Raw genomic sequence first — 10,247 nt, 5'->3', positions numbered from 1 at the left:
TTTTTTTTTTTTTTTTTTTGTAATGATCACAGGCCGGTGGAGGACAGGAGGGGCTGGAGTTTCCTTTTGTAGAGGTACCCTTCACTTGAAGAAGCAGGAAGAAAAAAAACAGCCCTGATGGCAATTTAAGAAACAATAGACTCAACTCGCGCTGCCGGCTTTGCTACTTCAAGTGTCATTTTCCACAACCAGGCAAGTTTTTTCCTCTCTCTTTTTTTTTCCTCCTTCTCTCCCAACCAAAGATGTTTCTTTCCTTTCAGTGCGTGTAGATGAGGAGAACGCTGGTTGCCGTAGACAGATACACGGGGGGGGAGGGGGGGAGAGGGAGAGAGAAAGGGGAGGAGAAGGAGAGACAGAAAGAGAGAGAGAGGAGAGGAAGAAAGAGAGAGGGGTGGACCCTGCGGGATGGAGATTCTGTTTTCTCCCTGCTAAAATAGAAGTGATTTGCAGGCTTTCCCTATGGAATCCAGTTTGACTCTCCCCAGAGCTAAACACAGGCACACCAACCCCAAAGGGAGGAGGCGGGGCCCGCGCCTCGCAGCCACGCCCCTTCATTTGCATAACGTCATCCTTCCGCCTCGCCGCGGCCAATCGCGGCTCAGGAGCGGGCTGGCTCGCGGCGCGGGCCACGCTCCCTCATTAACATCCCTCTCCTGGTGACGCAGGGAGCGGGCCAAAGTTCCTCGCGAAGTGGCGAGCGAGGGAACGCTTAGCACCCGCAGTTAGGCTGGGGAGGAGCGGGTTCCAGCGGGGCCGGAGAGAGGGCAAAGGGAAAGGAAAGGAGGGATATCCTTCCCAGGAATTTGAGCTGGGGTCTTCATCCTGATCGCTGCCGTCCCCTAGCATCCTCGCCGCCCCCTGAGCGCGCTTGAGGCGCACAGGCTGCACCCTCCCAGGGCCGATGGCGAGTCCTGCTCCGCTTTTCTGGGACGTCGGGGGCAAAGTGGCTGAGACGGGAGAGTCCAGGCAGAAAATAACAGGACGCGTGCCCCAGGTGCCCACCTCTTCGCTTTGAGGCGTGGGTGGTGGGATGGAATATGGGTGCTTGCGGTCTGGGCAGCAGCGCTGGGAGCTTGCGGAAGACACCGCCTCCACGCAGGGAGGGGTGGGTGGATCCTGAGCCCGGGCAAGCGAGGCGCTGTGGGTCCCCAGGGAGCGGGGACGCAGCTCTGCCCCCAGCCCGTCCTCTGAAACGCTTCTTTCGGACCACTGGCTTCGAGGCCGTCTTTAGGCACTGTTCTCATGCACATGCTCACTGAACTCGGACAGTCCTCGGGATGTGGAATGGTGGAATGAATGTTCTCACTGGGGCTGTGTGTCTGGGTGCATTTGAATTTTTTTTTTCAAATTCAATCCCCAACCACTCACCCCCGCCCCAAAGTAGTTTTTTGCTTTAGAGTAACTACCAAACCAATAACAACGTGTATTATCTCTACTTAGTCTGTTATTTGGTGTAGGGTTTCTCTCCTCCCTCATTAATTCTCTTAAAAAGAGTAGATTGAGCAAACCCTCCTCAGCTTCTGTCTCTGCCATATATCAAGAAAGATAAGAGACTGAGAGGACAGACACAGAGAGAGAGGAAGAGAAGAAACGTGTCCCACTTCAGGCCTTCTGTATAAATGCTTGTGTCTGGCAAAGGAAATAGCTAGATGTTTCTGGGTAATGTGCCCCATCATTTTTTAGCAGGTTGTACCTCTAATAAGCACATGGTGAACTTCTGTTTCATTGCCCTCAAAGGAACTCCCTGACTACATCCAGATCTGCTAAGGACTCCTTCGGGGAAATTCTCCGCCAGAAATTCTGGTCCCTTTCTGCCGGCCTTCCTTGGCCCTTTGATTTAGGAAGCTCATGGGGTCAGTGATGGAAAAGTACACATGCCCACGTTGAATGGAGACAGGCAAGAGTTATACTTTGTGCCCTTGGCAGAGCAGCAAAGTGAGAGCCACTTCCTGATTCCTAAACTGGGTGAAAGAATGCATGCCAGGCCTGAGGGTGCGTGGCTACTGTCCCAAAACACTGCTTTATCATTCCATTTAATCCTCCTCCCTGGTACCATAATTAATGCCATCTCCAGTCAGACACTCATTGAAAAAAAATCAGTCTGGCCTATCAGGATCCTCACAGCATCTGTCAGAGTTCTTGGCACACAATAGGTGTTTAGGAGGCGTATGATGGTCAGAGACCGGAAGGGCTGTAGGTTTGGGGGGAAGAAGGGTAACTGGACCTTCTCCATCTCTATAGAATTTAAAAGCACAGTTGAAACTGAGGCTGCTGAAACCTTCCCAAAGCTCCAAACCTAACCTGATGCCCCAAGCCCAAAGGGTCCCCAGAGCCAATCCCTTTCTCTGCTTGGGCCATACTGTCCAGCTCAGAGTAAGGAGACCAAGAAGCAGTGGCTACTGGCCTATCAACGGGTCCCAGGAAGCCCTGGCTTAAGAGCCAGACCTCCCTTCCTTAACTGCCTGAGCCTCCATTTTATTCTCCAGTAAACAGTCTGCAGAGCTCTAAGTTGAGTCTAGTGAGGACAGAGCCTAGTGATGGAGAACACATGATGAGGTATCAGATCACTGCCAAAGGGAGGTGGCAAAGGTGTCAGCAGAGTGAGAGACACAGCCACTCTGAGGACCAGGATCAGCAAGAGACATAACAGATGGATTTCTGAGGGTCACGCAGAATCCGGAAGCATTCTGCCAAGGATGTGTTTGTTGGGGCCCCTCAAGCTGCCTGACCAAATGAGAAATTGGCCCAGAAAAAGAAGCCTTCAGCAGCCCAATTCCTGCCTCAGAGCCGGTCTTTCCAGGAGCTAAATAAGACAACGACTATGTCCCCGTCCGTCAGGCCAAAGAAGGAGGAAAAATAAAAAGGGCAGGAAACTTTTGATGAGACTAATTCCCTTTGACTATATGGAGGCAGCAGATACCTCACCTGGATGGTGAGTGTACTTTATTTAATCAAGCATTAAATGTATGCATAACTTTTCTTCCGGGTATCCTTGTGCTTTCAACCTGGCTTTCTCACCCTCTAATAAATGCTTAAGTAGGAAGGAGGGTGAAAAGGAGACCGAGAGAGTGACAGAAAACTGGTAGTGACACCCAGGCCAGCAGAATGGTAGCTTTTTGTAGATTTTGTATGGTGAATATTGAATAAGCAATTGCAGTTTTAAACTTTGAAAAAGAATCCCGTAAACATGCTTTAATCTTCTCCTCACGTGAGGCTAACACCCCCTCCAGAAGACAAGCATGTGTGTAGCCGGGTGCCTATAAAGTAGGTACTGAGACTGGCTTCATCTTTTTCATTTTATAGTCACATCTCCCATGAATAGATATTCTTGTATGTACAGCATGGCCTAGCCTTTATAGCGTGTCTGTGATACAGCTTTAGGGTACCTTATAGCAGTAATCCCCAAACCTGGCTCACTAACCTAATCACATGGGGCGGGGTGGGGGTGGACACTTGTTAGAAATGCACATTTCCAGGCTTCGTCCACACCTGTAAAATCAGAATATCTAGTGTTGGTGCCTGGGAATCTGTATTTAAACATATTACGAAACTTCTGATTTGGGTTATGTAACATCTCTGGGAGGAAGAGGAAGAAAGAAAGAAAAGAAGGAATGATGGGAGGGAGGGAAGAAGGAAGGAAGGAAAAAGAACCTGAGCGTGGGGAAAGAAATACAGCAGAATGAGTTTGTACACGGAAGGAGCAAGTGGAAAGAATTGGTGTTTCCCCTGGAGTCAAGTCTCCCCGCTGAGCTTCTCCAAGCTTCTCCAGCAGTAGGGGTGAGCGTCTGTACCCCCTCAACTGCTCCAAACTGTAGACAGCGCTGCCCAGCCCTCAGGGTTCTCTGTTGAGTCCCGCACTGAAGGAAGCTCAGCCCCACTGAACCCCCACCCCGTCCCAGCTTTGGAACCTTCCCACCCTTGGCTATCCCGACGTTCTGGAGGCACAGGAAAAGCAATTCTCTTTGCTAACGGGCATTACTCACCACAGTAACTTTCAGGGCCGCAGGTGGGGACCCCCCCAAATGAGGAGAAACAAGATAAATTCGGCTGAACTAGGACAAGCAGGGACGTCTCCGGGAAACAGGGAATCTTCTCTGCTTATCCGCCCCCAGGAGGCCAGACTTGGGACCCATCCCTTAGAAAATGCCCGCTTGTGAGGCCGCGCCGCCAGAAGGGTGGCCTGTCCCGGGAAATGCCCCCTTCCCTTTGCTGCATGCAGGAGACAGATGAGAACGAGGCGGGAGGACAGATGGTTTCTTTAGTGCTAGGAAGAAAAGAAAGGGAAAGATGGGGAGATGAAGCCCAAAGGCGCAGAGGCCCTCCACGTGGGGCCCATTCCAGAGGCGTCGACAGGAGGCTTGGAGTCAGGGTAGGGTGGGCGGAGGCCGGAGGAGGAGAGGGATAGGAATGTGTGGCTGCCCAAGGCCCTGGGAAAGCGAGGATCTGCGCAAGGCGCAGCTCCGCTGCTGCCCTTAAGCGGCACCCCGGATACTGGCAGGGTGGCCGAGCACCGGGGCCCGCCCATCCGCAAAGCCTTGACCCTTCCCCTCCAAGACCTCCACCCGCTGCCCTCGAGGAACGCGTGGGAGCAGTAGGCCAGCGTTCCACCGGAAATCCGGACTCTGATCCCTGTTTCCTATCCCTAACCCTCCCGAGAAGGGCCCCCCATCTGCTCGCTCAGTCTGCGCGACACTTCGAGCCCCCGGGGCGCTCCCCCCGCCCCCCACCCCCGCCCGTGTTACAGACTAGGAAACTGAAGCCTAGAGAGAGACGAAGACTCTCAAGACCTGTAGGAAGTAGAGACCGGACAGTCAAAACTGTGGCGCTCTGTCCGGGACGTGGGATCGCTTAGTCAGCCCAGGACGACAGCCTGCGGCTTGGTGCAAACTTTTCCAGGGGTGAGCCTACCGGCTCTCGCGGATTTCCCCTGGGGCGGTCCCCGGATAATAATAGATGTCTTTTGTTGAAGCTTTACAAGCATGAATTCTCTGAATTCCCACAACAGACCAACGAGGCAGATAAGATCACCCCCATTTTACAGGTGAGGAAACTGAGGCTCTGTGAGCAAAGTGAAACAACCTATTCACGGCCACACTGTTAATGAAGTCTCCGAGCCGAAATTTGAACCCATCTTTCCCCAGAGCGTGTGTTCGTAACCTTGGAGTCAAACCACCCACCCAGAGGCGGCAAGGATCTCTGGCATTTGCCGTGGGGCTTGCCCCCGGACGCTCGCAGATCCGGGTTCTGTATACTAGGTAAGAAAGGAGTGAGGGCGTATGTTGCTTTCCGAGGGTAGGCAGCCAAAGAAACAAAGAAGGGAGAAGGTTCTGAAAAGTCCTAACTTATGCGCGGACTGGATACGCATCTATGTGGTCAGATACAGACGCGCGTCTATCCGGACTGCAGAGAACAGGGCGCTCCAGGGACGTGCCAGCTCTAGCTCTGGCTCTGCCACTTTTGCTATGTGAGCTCTTCTCCTTTCTACACCCAATCCTGGCTGATGTCTTAGAGCTCCGGACGCACGCAACTTCGCCTAATTGAAACACAGTCAAACCAAGAATTTGCGGGGATGACCGCGACGCCCATCAGAGGGCAGACATGGACTCCTGCTGATGTGCTCTCCTGGAAGGAAACGACAACTCTGTCTTGTGTAGACCACAGATAGCTAAAAGCTGAAGTCAAACCAAGCTGAGAGAATACAACCGGGGCAATGCCGGGATCCCTGAGTCCGAAGCTGCGCTGGAGCGCGATCACACCTCCACCCCCCGCCCTCCCGCTGCTAAGAGCGGCGCGACAGGGGTCTGATCGGGGATGCCCCTTCTTTTCCCCCTCCCCCACCTCCTTGCTCCCTGGGTGAAAGGAGGGGAGTTCCGCAGCTGTCTGGAAATCAGCATCCCTTCAGTACTGCAAATCCAGATGGAAGAAACTGAGGCCAGCGATGATGGAGTGAGGAGGAGGGGAGAAGGAGCAGTTAGGGGCTTGTCTGCTGAAGGGAACGTGAGAGAGGGGAGGGGAAGTTTAGATGACCAGTTCCAGATACCAGAGTAGGAAAAGGTTCGCGTGCGTATTTTCTTTGAGACGCAATTTAGGGGATATTTACGCACAGTTCCGCGCTGCGCGGTCTTTGTTGGCTACGGAGATGCGAGATGCGTGTGATGTGAATGTGCAAACATGTTTGCATGAGTGATGGTGCCTACATGTTTGTGGGCCTGAGCAGTACACGTGTGTGCGGGTGAGCGGGCACTTGGATGCAAGTGTGCGCGCTTGTGCTTGCGGAGGCATTTGTGCACAGCGTCAGTACCATGTGCATATGTGCATAGTGTGTGCATGCGTCAAGTGTAGGCGTGTTTGAGTGGGCATGTGCAGAAGTGCGTGCATGTGTGTGCAAGAGCATTGTACGTGTGCGTGAGCCTGAGTTCACACGTGGTTTGTGTGTACACGTGTGAGTGTGAAAGTCGGCAAAGAAGTCCCAGAAATCTCAGCTCAGCCTGGAGAAAGGCTCAGGCGTGACACCAGCTGAGCGCCCGAGGGCAAACATCCAGACGACTGCTCCTTCGGTCTACAGGTAGCAGGGAGCCGCTTAAGGGGCGCGGGGAGAGCCCCTGAGGCTGCGGGTTAGCTCTCAGCTCGGCTCTGGGCAGGCAAGGCCGTTTCCTGCTGCAGGTCCAAAATTACGGGAACTAGATCCCTGCGGGACAGATCCGCGGTCTTAATTGTTCCTCGCGGACAGTTTCTGATTATTATGCAGTGTATCCTAAAAGATACCGCTTCCCGATTACTCGCTTGTTTTTTTATTTGTCTTTATCACAGTCATTATTCCGTGGCTGCAGTAAGGACAGTGCCAACCTCACCAAGAGGACCCTCCTCCGCCTCTCGAAGGCCTCCCTCGGAGTGCGATTGATCCGCGGGCACCTAAATCTTCCCTTTACGTGGAGCCACAGCGCCACCTCGCGATCCTCCAGCCACACTCCCATCACGGCCGCCGAGGGCGGGGCCCTTAATAGTTCAGGCCCCAAAGTTCCTACTACTGGTTCTTGATTCGCTTTAGCCCTTCTTCGCTCTCACGCTGCAAGGTTTCCTTTTGCCTGAACCTTCCGGGCCCTCAAACGCGCCTTGCCGTCGCGCTGTCATATGCGGCAGCAAAGCCTACTCCTTTCTCCTGGTGAAGCCCTGCTTCTCCTAAAATCACCATCTCAAAGGTCACCTCCTCTGTGAAACCTTTTCAAGCCACCGAAAGCAGAGGCACTCCAGCCTTTCCCTGGTTTCCCTAAGTGTTCGTATCACATTTGAACAGAAAATAACAGTTTAAAATGTCTCTCCCCCTTCCTTAGGCAGGGAGCGCCTCAATGATGGCTACTGTTGCTATAGTAACAACAATAACAATAAAGCCTAATATTTATCGAGTGCATACTATGGAACATCTGATGAAATGTACTGTGTGCTAAGCACTTAACTTACATTCCCTCATTTTATTTTCCCAGCAAAACCGTGAAGTAGGCACCAGTATTATTTTCCACTTTGCAGATGAAGAAACTGAGGATCAACAGAATAAGTCCCTGTCCAAGATCTCATTGGCAAGCCTGACCCCAAGCCTGTCTGTTTAATGCCAAAGGCTCCTCTTCTTAACCTCTGTGTCTTGCAGACTTATTCAATTCTATATCCATAGAGTGGGCGCTCATATATTTGTGCATTCTTTCTTCTCCAAGAGAGTTGGGCTAGAAAAACACTGCAACTATTAGATACCTAAACTGAAACGTCACCATAATGATTTATCTTGAACGATTATTTCACTACTAACGAGCTATGTGGCCTTGGTCAAGTCATTTAACCTCTTTAATACTCAATTTTCTCCATGTAAAAGCAGGTATACTGTGAGGATTAAATGAGGGGAAAAATGCGAAGCACTTGACACAGTGCTATATATAGTATGTAACATAATATAATAATTAATATAACTATTAATGATAATTTTAAAAACTAAAAATCAAAGCACAGAATTCACTTACCCCTTGTCACATAAATTTCACTACCTTTGTGTGAAATTATCTCACTATTATGTCTTTATTTTCATCTTAGACATAAAATACGTGATAAAATATGTTTAGTTCATTGTGGTTGGGGTGTTAATGCTAGCCCTGCTCTGTTATAAAAATTAAGGAGCTGGAGGACAGATGTAATTAAACAGTAAATCAGCAGACTTTTACTCTCTTCCTTTCTTCTTTGTAGATTTTTACAAAGACTTAAAGACAGACTATAAAAGTGCTTATTATTCTGGAAAGTACAAAACTCTTGCTTTTTTTAATTTAGGGAGATTCTGAGCTAGTTTAAGTTTTTTCCACTTGAAAAACTTACTACTAATACACTAAAAGTTTAAAAATAAGTATCTAAGCAAATGATTGTACTCAAATAAAAGAAACAAATGAAGGTTGTTTAAACATATTCCAGACCTTCAGACGTTTCCCAAAAAGGCTAAGTTTTAAAGGGTTGGGATGTCTTTCTGGAATGACCCATTAAACGATTACTCCTTTTAGCAATTTAGGGGAAAACGAACTTTTGTACATGATCAGGAATTGGCTAGTATAGTCATGCAATACACAAGTTATTTCTCCTGAGAGAAATGAGGCTAATAAAATCCACTAAAGGTATTAATGTACCTCCTCATTCAGGTGGCCCACAATCCATTTCTAGAAACTTCACCTCAGCCCCCACTTAGTTCATTTGTACCTGCTTCCCATTTTATGTAATACCCTGGTATGAAGATGAAGACTTGGATTCAGGAAACTTACCTGCAGCAGATAATGTGTTAAGAGATTTTATTGTCTAGCTGACAGGTATTTTACTATCTCCGATTGGGGATTTGATTCATATTGATGGTTGGAGACACTAACTTTTCAACACTGTTAGGGTCTATTCTGTTTTCTTTTTTTATTCCTAGTGTGGTAGTAGAGCCCTGGTGGCACAGTGGTTAAGAGCTTGGCTGCAAACCAAAAGGTCAGCAGTTTGAATCCACCAGCTGCTCCTTGGAATCCCTACAAGGCAGTTCTACTCTGTCCTATAGGGTCGCTATGAGTCAACTTTACCACAATGGGTTTAGTGTGGTACTGATTAAAGATGTTCACAAAAATTCTGGTTTTTCTTCTTCCAGTCACACAGTAAGATCAAAGTTTTCTGACTTCTCTGCATTTAGATGTGATCCTGTGATTTGCTTTGGCAAATGAAGAGTTAGCAGAAGTGGCATGTATCACTTATAGGTAGAAGCTTTAAGAGCCAGTGTACAATTCACCAAATCCTCTTCCCTATGCCATAGCTGCCAGCAGCCCTAGAGGAAGTATCCATCAGCCTGCCACATCTTGCAAAGATGATGTGGAGTGGAGATTGCTTCAATCCACAGTGAACATTCAGCATGAGTGGAAAATAAGTCTTTGTTACTTTAAATCCCAGACATTTTGAGGTTGTTGTTACTACAGTATAACCTAGCCTATCCTGACTAATACACCTAGGAAGGTAACCCACCTTCATTTTCCTTTTTGTGGACAAGCAATTAATGAAATCTATTAAATAATGAAATCATTCAACTAGAAATTGGAAACTCCTATAGAAGAATGTTAATCAGAAGGGGGAAGAATGTGGAGCAGAATTTCAAATCCTCAGGGAATCCAGATTTCTGGAGCTATGGAGGCTGGATGAATCCCGAAACTATTACCCTAAGATAATTTTTAAACCTTAAACCTTTAACCAAAAATATACCCTGATGTCTTTTTTAAACCAAACAATAGGTTAGCTTAATTAGTAAAGAATGTCTGCCTTGAGCATTGTGCTTTTTTTTTGTTGTTGTAGTTTAAATGAAGTTTACATTTCAAGTTAGTCTCCCATAAAAAAATTTACACATACATTGTTATGTGACCCTAATTGCTCTCCCCACACTGCAGCAGCACACTGCTACTTTCCACCCCTGATTCTCCATATCCATTCAGCCAGCTCCTAAACCTCTCTGCCTTCCCATCTCACCTCCGGACAAAAGCTGCCCACCTAGTCTCTCGTATCTACTTGAACTAAGAGGCACACTCCTCACGAGTATCATTTCATGTCCCACGGTCCGGTCCAATCTCTATCTGAAGAGTTGGCCTCGGAAATTGCTCTAGTTCTGGGCTGATAGAGAATCCAGGGGCCATGCTTTCTGGGGTTCCTCCAGTCTCATTCAGGCCATTAAGTCTGGTCTTCTTACTAGAATTTGAGTTCTGCACCTC

General features: G+C 48.8%; 1 protein-coding gene across 1 annotated transcript in view; it reads right to left on the bottom strand.

The window, feature by feature from the left end:
- The window catches only part of EBF1 (EBF transcription factor 1), a 501,677-nt gene that overhangs the window by 432,217 nt on the left and 59,213 nt on the right, over positions 1 to 10,247 (bottom strand). The window lies entirely within an intron of this gene.

The sequence above is a fragment of the Trichechus manatus genome, unplaced genomic scaffold (genome assembly GCF_000243295.1).
Source record: "Trichechus manatus latirostris isolate Lorelei unplaced genomic scaffold, TriManLat1.0 scaffold00011, whole genome shotgun sequence".
Taxonomy (NCBI): domain Eukaryota; kingdom Metazoa; phylum Chordata; class Mammalia; order Sirenia; family Trichechidae; genus Trichechus; species Trichechus manatus.
Note: the sequence above shows the minus strand (reverse complement) of the source record. Positions and strands in the feature narration are given on the sequence as shown.